The 15,867-nt window shown below is 30.9% G+C and overlaps 1 protein-coding gene across 1 annotated transcript in view; it reads left to right on the top strand.

The window, feature by feature from the left end:
- The first annotated feature begins 1,542 nt into the window (after positions 1-1,542).
- The window catches only part of LOC130672936 (uncharacterized), a 181,972-nt gene continuing 167,647 nt past the window's right edge, over positions 1,543-15,867 (top strand). The window contains exon 1 of the mRNA XM_057477753.1: positions 1,543-1,559. The gene's annotated coding sequence lies outside the window, so the exon portion shown is untranslated. The remainder of the gene's footprint in view (positions 1,560-15,867) is intronic.

Below are 15,867 nucleotides of genomic sequence, written 5' to 3'. Positions count from 1 at the left end.
TATTAACCCTTAACGGCCACACCTCCCTCAGGCCTCATAACGGCCACATGGAGTAACTCATTACCCCACGCTGAAAAACCCGGCCAGACAAGATTTGTAAATGTTTTTGAGACTTTTAACTAATTGGGTCATGTTCGTTGACGAGTTCTTCAATACTTCTAATGGTTTAACTTGATTAATTTATAGATGGTGTTCTAAAAACGGGTCATATAGGTCAAAATTCTGAAAAAATGGCTTTTTTTGCAAAAAAATTCACTCCTCCGCCATTTTGCGATATTAACGACTAAAACTTTAGGGTTATCCGCACAATATATACCACTACCATAAAAAAATAACAGTATCCACCAATTCTTCAAAAAGTATAGTTATTTTGCAAAATTACTATGGAGGCAAAATACAGGCTGAAAAAGTTATAGATCAAATTGAATGGAATATAGTATAGTGCCGTTTTTAGGTTTCCACTATATTTAAATGGTGTCCATAGAAAATGAACAACTTACCTTTATTTTATCAATTGACACTGAAATAAGTTGATAAAAATAAAATAAATATTGTGACTGAACTGCGGTTACGGCCACACTGGGGTAACTAGTTACCCCAGGCCGATAAAACGAACGCTCACAACGCCACTGTGCATTTCGTTGGCTTTCTATGTAGTGAAGTCACATCTCACACATACCTGCTACCGGCAGATGGCGTTTATTGTATTTATTTGAAAGGTTTAAGACCTCTAATCCCACTTTTTTTAAGCCTGGGGTTACTAATCACCCCGTGTGGCCGTTAAGGGTTAAATTGATGTTCACTAACGATCAAAAATTTCTACATCCAAATTTTTAAAATTCTGTTCAGTCACGAGCTTAGACAATTTGAAAAGCTTCGTGCATTTCCGCTACGACCGAGAGTAGTCGAACTCGCTACTGACTCGAATGTCAGAATAGTGTCGGGTCACTCGCTATTTGGGCCCAACACATACAATTTCTTGCCCATGACCGTGTCAAGACGGCATGAGAACCCGCTACCAGCCGGCCAATCAGAAAAATTGGCGGCTAACTATTTCCTGTTGGCGCGCTTTTAAGCCAATGGGAAAATTCATTACTGCAGCCATGCTGCCACGTCACCTCTGAGCGGCAACGAAGGAGGACGACGCTGTCTCAAGATCTATTCTACAACGTGCTTTGTTAACTTCAACCTTGTGTTCTAAAACCGCTTAACTTGTCGCATTCGCTGTCGCTTATCTATCTTGTCGCAATCGCTATCTAATGTCAATTCTTACCAGTTTTAAGTGTATAAAGTATAAACAAAGACCTAAATTATTTATCTATTAACTTTATGCAGTTTTTAGTTGTTAAAATTCCTTCACGCCTAAACCAGATCCTCTAAGTTTATTCGCTCACTTTGCAAATCAATTTCTGACTTCTTTCTTAAACGTTTGATACGTCAAGTTCATTTTGTGAGGAGTAATTTTATTTTGTTCTTACTTCAATGTGTAACAAGAATGAATTTTGGACGTCGCTTTTACCAGGCCTGTGATGATCACCTGGATTTTTTTATTTAGCAGGGTAAGTTCCAAAAAATAAAGGCGATACGAGTGAGTTTCTTGACCTAAAAACAAATATAAATTAATTAGTAATTACTTAACAAACATGTAACTTTACAGAATAAAGAAAAAAAAAACTCTGTTATATCAAATATATTGAGCTAAGTATACAAAACTTACATTGCCCTGTATATTGCACGACTCGTTCGTGCTTTACGATCGAAAAATTTTTTTTCGCCTCACTTCGGTAACTAATCAATTATTATACCCTTGTTAGTTTACGGAATTAAGATGGTTTGCATACTATTTTGAAGAAAATTTAATGGAGATTAATTCCATACTTTTCAAAAATTTATTTAGTTGAATAAAAACGGAAAAAACATCAAAAATAGTTTTAAAAAATTTCCTGTCCGTTAAGTATGAAACCCGTATACACGATAACTTGCGAAAAAATGCAGTAATTGAATCAAATTTTTTTTTAAAAAATTCTTTGAAATAATTGTAGGTCTCCTATTGCAAATGGCTAGGTAACTCAGTGTCGTTTAATTACAATTAATAAAAGAATAAAAAAGGCTGTATAACTATATATCTATATATCTATGTAAAACTAACATGGATGGTGATATATCTATACATTATACGGACATTTATTCCGCTAGGGGCGCTTGTGCATTACCGTCCTAGAACAGCTGTTTTTTTTGCTAATTGGTAGGCCTGAATTTTTTTTCAATTCAATTTTTTTTTATTTTTGTTTTTATTTACGTTTATTTTTTTTTTGTTATTAATCGAGATATTTTGAATAAGTTCTTTTATAATTATAAAAAAATAATAACATAATAAAAAACAAGACAAGTTTTAATGAAAGAGAATTGTATATATTTTAAATTTATTCGCACTTCCCGCCATTTTTTTTATTGTTATTTATTATTTCATAATATATGAGCATTACGAGTCGTGCACTTTTGGATTTTCCAAATTTTTTTCTTCTACACTGATAGAAGTATTTATTTGAGCCAAATAAGTTTGATTAATAGTTAACAAATGATTTATTAAATGAGATTTATTTGAGACAAATAAGCCATTTATTAATAGTTAATAAATGGCTTATTGAAATAGAAAGAAATAATAAATGAACCTACTTAAGTAGGGTTATGACAAACAATTTACAGTACCATTTAATTTTGATTTTTTAAAGTAAATAATACACACAGTAATTGATTTTAAATTGATTGCAACACAATCATTATACAAAATATATAAGAAAATAAAATATTATAGTATATCTTTTCAGCTAATAAGGTATTATTTGGCTGAACATAATGATATATTTGATTAAAATAAAATTTATTTGACTCAAACGTATGTTTATTGATACTTAATAACACTTTATTTCAACCAAATAAGGCTAAAAAAACTATTTCAAATAAATGCATTTATTTATATTAAATAAATACTTCTAACAGTGTAAACAATGAAAGGAACGAGTTTTGTTCCTTTAATTGTGTAATCATCGTCATAACGAAAAAATATTTTTTTTTTACTTTTCTTCCATTTTTGCGTTAGTTACTAAGTAAATGTGAGGGAAAAAGAAAAAATTTCCAAAAAATGTCACAAAAAATTTATCGAACAAAAAAAACAAGTTTTAGTTTATTTGTTTTCTTTGACCCTTTTGACATTTTTTGGAAATTTTTTGTGATTTTCCTTTCTTCCTCACATTTAGTTAGTAACCAACGCAAAAAAAGAAAGAAAAGTAAAAAAAAAATTATTTTTTCGTGATGATTATGATTAGACAATTAAAGGAACAAAACTTGTTTCTTTAATTGTTTACAGAACTTTGATCAATCACCCCCAAAAAACGGTTCGATAGATCTATTTTGAAGTTTACAGGGTTATCGGGGTTATATTGAGCTAAAAAAGTCCCTGGCAAGATTAGTTTTTTCATCGATATTTACAGAGTAGCGGTTGATTAACTAAAAAACCGAAAAAAGTCATTTTTTTGTACTTTCTTCTTATGGATGTTAAAAATTAAAAAAAATTTTTTTTTTCTTAAATGATGAAAGGTTCTTGTAGGCAATTTCTTCAAGTTTCAAACGCCACCCTCAAATTTACTGTGCGATCATTGATACCTGAAAAAATCAATGATCAAACCCAAAAGAATCATTGTTCGTTTGAAGGCTGATATCTCAGCGACAAGTTGTCGTACGAATCTCAAAAAAATGCAAATTAAAGCTGATTAAATTTGCTAACTGACCTATGCATTAGTTTAGATGAAATAAATTTTTCGCAGCCCGTGGACTCTCTCGAAAAAAAGACAAAATTAAAAAAATTTTTGATTTCAAGCTACAAAATGCTTTTTTTCGATACGATTATTTTTCACGAAGTTACAGCCTTGCAAAAATCACTAAAAAATTTCTAAAATTTATCTGTTCCTTTAATTTACGGCATGAGTGTATTTCTCGATATATGACGGCATAAATGTCTACGTATACGTTTACTTATATGGCTACATTATATAGTTTTAATTTAATGTAAGCATTCATATTTTCATTCATGCATACAATTACCTGAAAATTTAGTCGACATATTTTTTTTGCGCACATATATGTTACATATGTGACATATATGTTGCATATTATTTTCATATATATATTTTTCCATTCGGGTTATGACCGTTGTAATGGGTGTGCTTATTATATTAATTTTGATTGTGGTCTCAATATAATAAGTGTCCCACACATGTGCAAAACTTGAGGTGTTTTGCAAAACCTGTCTGACTGTCTCAGTACCTCAAGATGAGGGTAAACCCCGACTGGACCACGCAGTGAATAAAGTTTAGAAGAGAGAAATTTGTCGTTACTTATACTTGTAGGGGAAATGTTTATGAAATTAATTAATACGTAGATTATGTAAATTAATTAGTCTGGCGTTTACTCAAGACGAGGTCGTCTTACAAATTTTTATATGGATGTGAACAATTTTTACAAATGGCTGATGCAATGATGTGATTCTAATCTATAAAAACTACGACAGACTCGACTTGACAAAAATTATAACTGACTCTACTATGACAAAATTATAAATGACTCTACTGTTACAATTTTATAAATAACAAACTTTACAATCGATTTTCAACAAGGCAAAACTCCACTCACTTTAACACTATTAAACTCCAACGATTCTCTTTTGACCTCTGCCAATCCTCTCCTCTCCAACAAACTCCAACAATCCTCCAGTCCTTTAACCTCCTCGAATACAATCCTCCTTCACCAGGTCCCAAAAACACTTCCATCCAATTCTCCAATATTCCAAGTAATTTATTATAACTCAAAATAAGCTTCCACTCACCAGTGGGCTTATGCGCTCTTGGCAAATGGCGTATATGTGTAATTGACACTGGATGTTGTAATGTAATTTTATAGATAGATAGATAACAGTGCGGGAATTGCGTCCGTCGCTGATGAATGCCAAGAACCGAGAGAGCGTCGCTCGCAAAACGCCGAGCCTCGTACCCTTCACTTGCAGGCTGGCCAACGTCTACTAAAACAAACTGTCCCAAAACTCGACAGCAGTGACCCCGGCGATGAGTAAATTGTTCGGTTATCGGCCTTTGTTGTAGGAGGAGGTCACTTTCGTTTTGGCGCGAGTCGAATTTGAATTTGAATTTAAAAAGAACAAATTTCACCCCGTTACACCGTATATTTTTAGTTCAATAAATAACAACATAAGGTTTTTGGTATGGCTCCTATTTAATTTTATATTACATCAGTATTTTATGTGAATGGAAAGTTACGGTACTCAAAGATCTTTATTATCTAAGGAATAAAATCCTAACGTTGCATGATGCGTGACAATATTTTGAAGGAAAGTTTGAAGAAAATAGGTTGCTACCTGCTTTTAAAAAATCAACATTTAATGTTCAGAGCTCGAAAATTCTATAAAAATTAAATTTAGAAAATTTTGTACCGTTTCTTTTTTCTACATTAAGAAACCGAGAGTGAGGGAGTGAATGCGAATTGGAATAAGAGCCGTATTCACTCCGTATTTACTCTGAATTCAATAACCTTATGTTGTTATTTATTTAACCAAACGTATCCAATCATAATCTATTATATTATCACATCTATTTAATTTCATAAATGGCAAATATTATTGCTAGTAGACCTAGAAAATCGATCATCACTTACTTTTAGTGCAGATAGCTGAAATATACAACTTTAAAAATTCGAAAAAATCAGATCCTATCATTTGTCCATTAAAGGACTAGGCTTATAAGTTGCGGGGTAAGTGACAGTTTTTTAGAAAAAATTTGAAAGAAAATCGAAAGCTAAGTGTTTTTTGGAAATCAACATTTTATAATCAAAATTTAAAAAATTCATAGAAATAAGGTTCTGGAAATCTTTTTTATTCTGTATTCTAAAAGTGTCGTAAAAAAGAAAAATTAAAAAAAAAAAAAGGCCATTCGGCAGCCGAAATGGAAGTAGATTTCTCATTATTTGACTATTTTCACCTTTCAAATAAAAGCTAATAACGAAACAAAATTTTTTTTGACATTTTCTGAAAAATTCTCAAGATGATAAAACAAAAAAAATCAAAAAATTATAAGTGTAATGCCAAAAATTGAAGCTAAATAAATGAGCTTCAGAAGAATTTTTGATGATAATGCACTATATGTTTTGATTTGACGTTATTTAAAGATACCTATGCATATATTAAAACTATCGGACCAATGGTATTTCGGATCCTATTCAAAGAATTATGATATATTATGGTTTTATTCCTCGAAAATTCTACCATAAGGACAAAGGCAATAATTTTCTTTCAATAAAATCCACTAATATAATAATCTAAGATTACAATTTGATTGTGATATATCAAAGTGTCGTACTTAAAATTAGTACTAATATTTGGAATAAAAAGCCTATTAGAATATCAAACGACGAGTAGATATAGAGAATATTATCATCATAACTAATGTTAATACTGTTATTGATATATCATATCATTTATACACTGTCGATAAAACAAAATTGTATATGCCCACTGAATTGAGATGTTTGAATTTTATAGGTGTCACACTGCAATAATATAAATTTAAATAGCTCCATGAATTTACTAAGAAGTAGAAGAACTAATGCAATAGCAAAATTTCATTAAATGAATGGTAAAATAAGTAATTTCAGTGGTCTAGGCACATATATAGGCATGAAAATTAAAGCTTATTTGAAGAGCTTTCAGATGAATTTTATAGGAAGTCGATAAGTTATCACATTCAAAAGATATTAAAGAAAGAATAAGTAAAAATATGAATTTTGGACAATTTGAAAATTTTGAAATGCTATAACTTCTAAACTAATCAACCGATTGAGCTCGTTTTCAAACTCGAACAAGGTAGTCAACCACAAGCTACGTGTACTAAGTTTCACGGCGATCGGTTTAAAATTGTAGCTATAATCAAAGTGAAAACCTGCATAAAATTAGTTTTTACAATAAATTGTAAATTTTCAAAACCATTTATCTATTAGAAAAAATGGTTAAATCAATGAGTTGTATAGTCAAAATTGTAGGCAATCGAACGAGCTTTCACATAGAAGAAACAAAAATAAGCTATCTCACTCCGTTGGAAAGTTACATCCTGTTAAACGAGTAAACAAATTTTTTTTGGAAATTTTACAAAATTTCAATTAACCATAACTTCTAAACTTATTGGCCGAATTGGCTCATCTTCGAACTCATCCAAGGTAATCGTCCATAGAATAACTATACTGAGTTTCATTAAGATCGGTGTAGAATTGCGGAGGCTATCGTTGGAGAACGGCGCGTTATATTATATATATATATATATATATATATATATATATATATATATATATATATATATACATATATATATATATATAAATACATATATAAACTTTTGAACCAAATGTATTTCCTGACTCAGCTCGTCGAGCTGAGTCTAGAGGTAGCAAAATTTTTTGAAAATTCCATCATAAGGACAAATACAATAGTTAGATTTTTATGAAATCTACTAAAAAGAAACAAACATCCTATTCAGCCCATTTTTCTTAAAGTTACGGAAATTTGGAGAAAAAAAAACGATTTTTTTTCAAAATTGTACCATAATATAAATAATTAAAAAAAAAATCGGAGGTGCAATAGCAGAATGCTATCCGATTCGGCGTGGGATGCCCCATATGAATATATATGTATATATGATATCTAATCCTGCACAATTCAAATGTGTGAGTTTTGAAGAAGAAAAAATTGAAGTGCTAGTTTTTTTCAGGGGTTATTTATTCATGATGTCGATTAAGCGGGAGGAAAGTCGACACGTAAATCTGCATCTTAAAGTTTCAGATGCAAATTTCCAATGTGGAGATTTGTGTTAAATCAACACAATGATAAGGTTCAATATCACACTAGCGTCATATGTTTACTTTACGATAATGTAATATGTATATCAGTGTCTTTAATCAAAAACATCAAAGCATTTTTTATCGCATACTTTTTATGTACCTCGATATCGTGCACTTTACATCACCATACGAAATAAAAGACCAACAAAAATGTTCCCGAAAATATTTCAAAGTGAATGTCTGCATGCTCGTCTGTGATAACAAATAACGTAAAAAATTTCAATTAAAAATTGTACTGAAAACTTTTTAGTACGTGTTTAATTATTATAAAATTTATAAATACAATTTTAATTACCCAACTGGTTTTAATTAATTAATGCATAAAATTAGCAGAAACTTATATTTTACGAATTTGTAGACCTAAGCATTGATGGTCATAAACATTTTTAACAACTCCTAAAATAAGTTTACCTTGTTTTTTCGACAAAAGTAATTTAACAACCCGCATAAGAAAGCTATATATTGATAAAAATATGTAAAAATATATATGATAAATATGTGATAAATGGCGGCAAAAATATCAATATTTATAATTTTATATGTATTTTTACGTATCTTGGATAGTGCATTTATGATAATATATTTCTTTGAATATAATGATTCATATTTTTCGATATATATTATCTCATATAATGCTCAATATATTTTTGTCATATACGGATGGTGTATATGTAATTTATGAAGTATAATGTAATGAACTGTGTACAAATTTCTGAGAAGAACTTATATGTTTAACCCGTTGAGGTCACACACCTCCAAATAATAACGTAACGGTCACATTGGGTCTAGCAAACCCCACGAAAAAAAACAGTTCCTATTAGGGTCTTATTTAAGTTATTGATTTAAATCTTTTGCCAAACTTCAATTCGACATCCTCTCTAAGTAATCCAATAGATTTTTTTTTTTAAGATATTGAAATTGGGTAAGTGTGGGTATTACCACGGCTTGATGTGTACGCCCAACTTCAAAAGCATATTACAAAGATTCAATATAAGATATCGGCTTGGTTTTTAACTTCCCGCTAAGAAAATTACAAATTTTCAAAAAAAGGGAAGTTATTGGTTTTGGTCCGTTTTTCGAAAATCGAATTTCAATAAGATGTCGACGTTTTGAGTTCCTAGGAAGCTATTCTGAATATTTTCAGAATGATGTCCGAGTGTGTATATGTATGTGTGTGTGTATGTGTGTAAACTCTTTGTAACTTTTTAACTAATGAATCGATTTTGATGGTTAGCGGCAATCAAAGAGCTTGTTGGCCATCAATTTTGTTGTAAATTTCAGATCATTTGATCAAGTAGACTCGAAACTATTGGCAAATTACGATAAAAAAATTGTTTTTTGTAGTTATTTATTGATTTCTCAGAAACGAGTAGAACGATCGACTTTAAAATCTAATCAGCTCTAGAACATCCTGAGCCGCGTCGAATGCGACCTCAACCATCTCAATCGGATAATTTGGTCGACAGTTATCACGGGAGGAAGAAATTGTAAAAAACAATTTTTGACGAATATCTGTGAAACAACTGAACTAAACGATTCCGAAATTTCATCAGCTTTAGAATTTATTATAACGCGTCGATTTCCACCTTGATCATCGAATCGGGTCATTTGTCAAAGAGATATCGCGGGAAAAAGAAAAGATAAAAAACAGTTTTTTGCGAATATCTTTGAAGTAACTCAACTAATCAATTCCAAAATCTATAAACAGCTCTAGAACTCAATAAAATACGTCGATTGCCGCCCCAACCATCAAAATCAGTTAATTCTTTCGCGAGATATCGGGGGAGAAAGAAATGCTAAAAAATGTTTTTTTTCGAAAACAATGGCATACAAATGTATTTTCGAGCTCGAAGAACTTGAAAATGAAATCACACAAAGTTCTGCGGCAGGCCCGCAGGGTCAACCGATAGACAGATTTTTTTTATTTTAAATCGATAATTAACTTATCTAGAACTTTAAGAAAAATGAAAAGTATGATTTATTGTCGATTTCATTAAATAATTTGCATTTAAAAAAAAATTTCAAATGCTACTATTACCGTGGACCTTAAAGAGACTTGTTACAATTACTGTGTGACAATTACCGCGGAATCCGATGAAACAAAAATCAATAAAATGAATTATAGAAGCAACCGTTTTATTAAAGTAACGAATAGTTTTTATTATAAAAAATAAACTTTAAACTCTAATAATGCACATCACGTTTAAATTATTGTATAGCTAACCATTACGATTAATATTATAAGTGATATAAGAACATTCGGTTCAATCAATATTATTATTATTTTTTTCTTGACAGCTCTGCAATAATTTTGCCTCTTTGCGCTTCTTTCACCCCTAATAATTGGTTATTGCTTTTTTTTTTTTCAATTACAAGAAATTATGTATCACTCATTTCTAATATAATGAAAAAAATCTACGGTCATACTCACACTCGCGATAATACCCACACTTACGCTAATTAAAAAATGATAGGAAAAAAAAACTTGTAAAATTCAACTTTTTTCTACAAAAAAATGTATTTCAATTGCAATTTTTAAAATAAGTACAAAAAATATCTGAGCATTGGTTGGCTCTGAGGCCCAGCCCCAAACTTTTCGCTGTTTTCAAGCTCAAGAAGCTCGAAAACATTCTTGTAAATACGTTTGCAAGCTCTTCGAGCTTGAAAATACTTTTGTATGCTATTGTTTTCGAAAAAAAACGTTTTTTACTATTTCTTTCATCAACGATATCTCTCAAACGAATTGACCGATTAAGACGTTCGAGGTAGCAATCGACACGTTTTATGAAGTTCTAAAGCTGATCGAATTTTGAAATTGATTTATCCTGTCATTTTTGAGAATTTAAAAAAAAATTTTTTTTTCTAATTCTTTTGTTAACGGTTTTTCCCGAACAAATGACCCCATTTCGATGGTTGAGGTGGCATTTGACGTGGCTTATAAAGTCTTAGAGCTGATTAGATTTTGGAATTGATTTATTAAGCACATTAAAAGTTATTTAAAAAAAACATTTTTGAAAAAATACTATTTTTGGAATATCTTCGAACACATTTCACCGATCAAGCTCATTTTTCTACGGCTTTTAGATACTAACAAGCCGCGTCGAATGACACCTTAACGATTAAAATTGGTTTATCCGTTCAAGAGTTATAGATATTTACATATATACGTACGTACGTACACACATACATACACTCGGACATCATCGTGAAATTAGTCAGAATAGCTTCCTAGAACCCTAAAACGTCGAAATCTGATAGAAATTCGGTTTTCGAAAATCGGATCGAAACCAAGAACTTCCCGAATTTTTGAAAATTTTCAATTTCCTTATCGGGAAGTTAAAAATAGCGAAATATTGAAAAAAATAGTCATCAAGTAGCAGACAATATCAAAAACAGTATTTTTCTTACTAACAGTAATAAACTAAATATGATTCCTTTCAAATTATACTATGATACCCATAAATTGTAATTAAATTGATAAAAAATCTGTCTATTGGTTGACTCTGCGGGGCAAGCTCCAAAATTTTCCGCTATTTTCGAGCTCCTTGAGCTCGGAACTATTGTTGTGAATACATTTTCGAGCTCTTCGAGCTTGAAAATACTTTTGTATGCCATTGTTCTCGGAATGAAAAACTTTTTTTACCATTTTTTTCTCTAATGATATATCTCGAACGAATTGACCTATTGAGACGGTTGAGGTGGCAATCGACGCGTTTCATTAAGTTCTAGAGCTGATCAAGTTTTGTTATTGATTTATTTAGTGGTTTTTGAGAAATTTCAAGAAAACTAAAAAAAAATTTTTTTAATTCTTTCGACAACGGTTTCTCTTGAACGAATGAACCGACTTTGATGGTTGAGGTGGCATTCGACGCGGCTTATGACTTTTTATAACTGACTATATTTAGGAATCAATCATGGACGTATACTATGTCATATAGGTTTACTCTCTCACGAATCGGATTTAATGAAATCGACTCCTAAGGGGGGTTGTGGGAGCGTCAAACATTAACATGCTCCCGTTTCTCAAATATATTTCTTACAGAGTTGTAATTCAGCACGAATGGTTGCTATGTCATGCAGATATCTCCCATTAAATGGCTATTATAAAATGGGCTCCAAAGAAGGTATGCGAGGGCATCAAACATTAATATACTCTCGTTTTTTAAATATATGTGTTACAGAGTTTTAATTAGGTATGAAGATTCATTGTATCATGTACTTGTATGCTGAAATACGTTTCAAACTTACGATATCAATTCTTTATAAACTCTTCAATTGAATTACTTTGATAAATCTATTGTAAAAAAAAAAAAATCATTGTATTTCAATTAAAATATTAAGAACCCTCTCCTTTATTCGAGATCTTATGAAAAAGATGCGTACATTTTGAACTGAAAAAAAAATAAACAAATAGTATTTTTCGAACCATCGATATGATAGTGGTGTTATTATTTCTATAATTGCATTTTGTGTCATTAGTTCTCTGTAGCTTATTACGATTATATCAATACAATTTCAGAGGAAGTTATAGGTCGAAGCCATAGTTATAGAAATAATTTTGATCATATAAAAAAATCATCACTCAACTTTAATTTATGCCCAGCGAAGCAGGCGGGTAACAGCTAGTGTAAATATATATTCTGGCTAATATAATATACACTTATGAACGGCTTATATAATATATATTTATAAATACGGTAAAAGAATTGAACGAAATGAATGTTTCATTCAATCTCTTCATATATTTTGTTCATTGCATACTGTTGCAACTATCAATATCAATGCAAATAAAATAATCATTCAACATTATTTCTCTACTTGAAAATTGCGCTGAGCAATTTAAATATTGTAATTTCACGTATCAATTCGTATCTGAACATCCGGTGCTTGTGTATACATCCGTACCTACAGCATGTATATAAACATGGATTCGTACATGACCATTAAAATAGCAGCGCTAGTATAGTATATCGATTTTACTGCGGTACGAGCGTGAGTAAATATGAAAACCCTTTTGCTAGTAAATATTAATATCATTTACTACTGGTACGCAAATTAATTAATTTATATAAACGGAAAATTATTAATCGTACATCGTGGATATTTGTTTAGTAAATAATATTTACTGAGAAAAGCGGATCATTTTTTCTACATCAGTTAAGTATTAAAGGGTGTTTTATATGAAATATAAGAACTCCTCTTGAATAATTTCATGTTGGGCGTCTTGTTAAAAAAATAAAAATCACATTATTATAAATGTTTAAGATCAAACATAGAGAGTTTTTAAATACTGTCACTGGTAACTGAGCCAGCGAAAACCATTTGCTGCAAAAGGGTTGTGTGGTAAACTGGCAACTCTCTTTTGACAGACTGATGAATGTCTAGTGGTAACAATCGAGAAATTCAACATAAAGAGCCGGTAGAAGTAAAGTGAATAAAATATATAAAAAATAACATGAAGATAGGTATAAGGTAATAGTTCTGAAATTATGTATAACATGATATTATTATATCTAAGTCTATTCTCTCAGATTTCACTCAGGATCCATCGAATTTTTGTGTTCATCTTGGCATCTGGATCTAAACGTATCAAATAAATCATATACTTTTATACTCAATTTATTTTTATCATCAAATTGATTAAATAAAACTCATAACTTGTACGTTGTCTCAATAGTATCAAAATATAAAATAATATCAGCCGGGAGCACATGATCGGGCATTTTTACCATGCTTATAATGGTACCAGCAATAGTCGAATTTTTGTACTTTCCGGAGACGATGGTGTCGGTATGCTCTAGATCGTGTATTTGGACGTTGCTCCTGAGTAAGCATTTCGCTATACTCGGCAGTCAACAGTGCAAGTTGCTTACGCAAAACAGCGAGTTCCTCTGCGGTGGATGCGTACATTTTGAAATATTAAATATAAAAATAATGTTTCAAATAATAATATCACCTGCACTTAAAATTATATTATTTCAATTTTTCTACGTATCCAGCGATGACTCGACGATTCAACTAATGCGCTACCTCAATGCTGTTCACCTTTGAATATCGCAGGATTGTCGTCTGCTTCTCTAGTCTGTTTTAAAACTTATAAGTATTTATAATCCATAGGATAACTTAAATAAAATGATCAACTTGATACATCCTTCATGAATAATGCACCAAATATGATCAAATTTCATCAATTTGTGTTTTCTATAAAATTATAAGTTTCTTTAAGACAACTTGCTTATAAGACCATAGAAATTTTTATATAAGAATCATTAAACTATAACAGGGCTATGCTGTTACTCTGGTCGTCCTAATCAAGGGCGCCACTGGAAGTAATAACGGCCTCCCAGAGCCGGATCTTAGATCATCAGGGTCGGTGTAATTTTGTTTAATTGTAAGAGTAGGAAGAGGAAGGATACTTTATAAATAAATTATTATAAATTTAAATGAACACTTAAACCTTTTTATTGAATTAACCTTCTAAATTAAACCTTAAAAACTTTTATTTATAAACCTTTCATTATTTTATAAACCCGCATTATTTTAAAATTACGTCAATTACCTTTGACTATTTATTTTAGCAACTTAAACCAACATCACACACACACTCTCCTTAATAAGACTACTCCTATCTAGCCAACTATTTTTGGCAATTCTTTTATTTTAAAACCTTAATTAAAATTTTTAACAATAATTTTCCCGCCATTATTCAATTCAATACACACATACATTCACTCAAGTCTCCGGGACTTATTCCACTCACACACTGAGTTAAAAATGGCGTCTTGTCAGCGACAAAATTTTCCTGCCACAATTTTGTTAATAAATAATTTAATTAATTAAGATTTTTATTAAGAGATTATTCTTAATTAATGTAAGAAGCGACCATATTGCCCCGGAAACCTAGGCTGCTGGTCAGCCTGGCTGTGACGTCAAACCCACCCCCATCACGTGACACCTCAGTTACCCCACTGGTCAAGGGACCCGAAGGCCTCAAAGGCAGAGGCAGAAAGATTACTATTGTACTGGACGGTTGAGCGGTCACATCGTCGAGTAGATATAGATATACCTACTTACTCACGTTGAACATTGTCGGGTTTAAGCTTGTAAAATAAATACTTCTTTGGTTTAAAACCTTGCGTTAGTTATTTCTTACATTAATTAATTATTTACTACTATTAACCTTTTCTATTAATCCTTAATTCTTTGACGTACTTTATTTTTCCACTCTGTTCCATTAACTTCAACGCCTCCGTCACCTTCAACCAACTCTACTGAGTAAATTTTATCCTTATGTTAACTCAAGTACTTTTATCATAATAATTAATTTTTATTTTAATATTTAATTCTTTAATTAATGTAATTTATACTTTAATTAATTATCTACCAGTGACCTTGACCGCGGAATTTTTATTAATTACTAACGAATCAATTATTAGTCATTACTAATTTTATTTAGAGTTATTCTATTTATTTTATTAATTAATTAATTTTATGACTAGATTCGATAATTTCCGATGCGTGGGTTACACGATCCCCCTGGAATATTCTAGAATATTTCCGGCAACCTGCCTGGAAATATTTTCTACGCAATAGCTCCGGCAACCTGCCTGGAGTTAATTAATTAATTATTTTTATATAATTTAACTCTGGTTAATTTGTTAATTTTCAATTTACGGCCTAATTTATTTAATTTACGATTTATATCAAGACGCGACGATACTTTACTTACGACTACGTATTAAATAAATTTTTTCGGTTTCCTCTCTGGAATAAAATTTATATAAATACCTTTACAATCTTTTACTCTAGCTACTTCTCGTCCTACTCTCGCTCTCTTATGAACCTCCATACTCTCCTTTTTCACTTGCCTTAAATCTTGTCCCCGATCTCCTTCGACCTATTATTCAAACGCAG

The sequence above is a fragment of the Microplitis mediator genome, chromosome 1 (genome assembly GCF_029852145.1).
Source record: "Microplitis mediator isolate UGA2020A chromosome 1, iyMicMedi2.1, whole genome shotgun sequence".
In the NCBI taxonomy this organism is placed as follows: Eukaryota; Metazoa; Arthropoda; class Insecta; order Hymenoptera; family Braconidae; genus Microplitis; species Microplitis mediator.
This window is presented reverse-complemented; position numbering and strand designations above follow the sequence as displayed.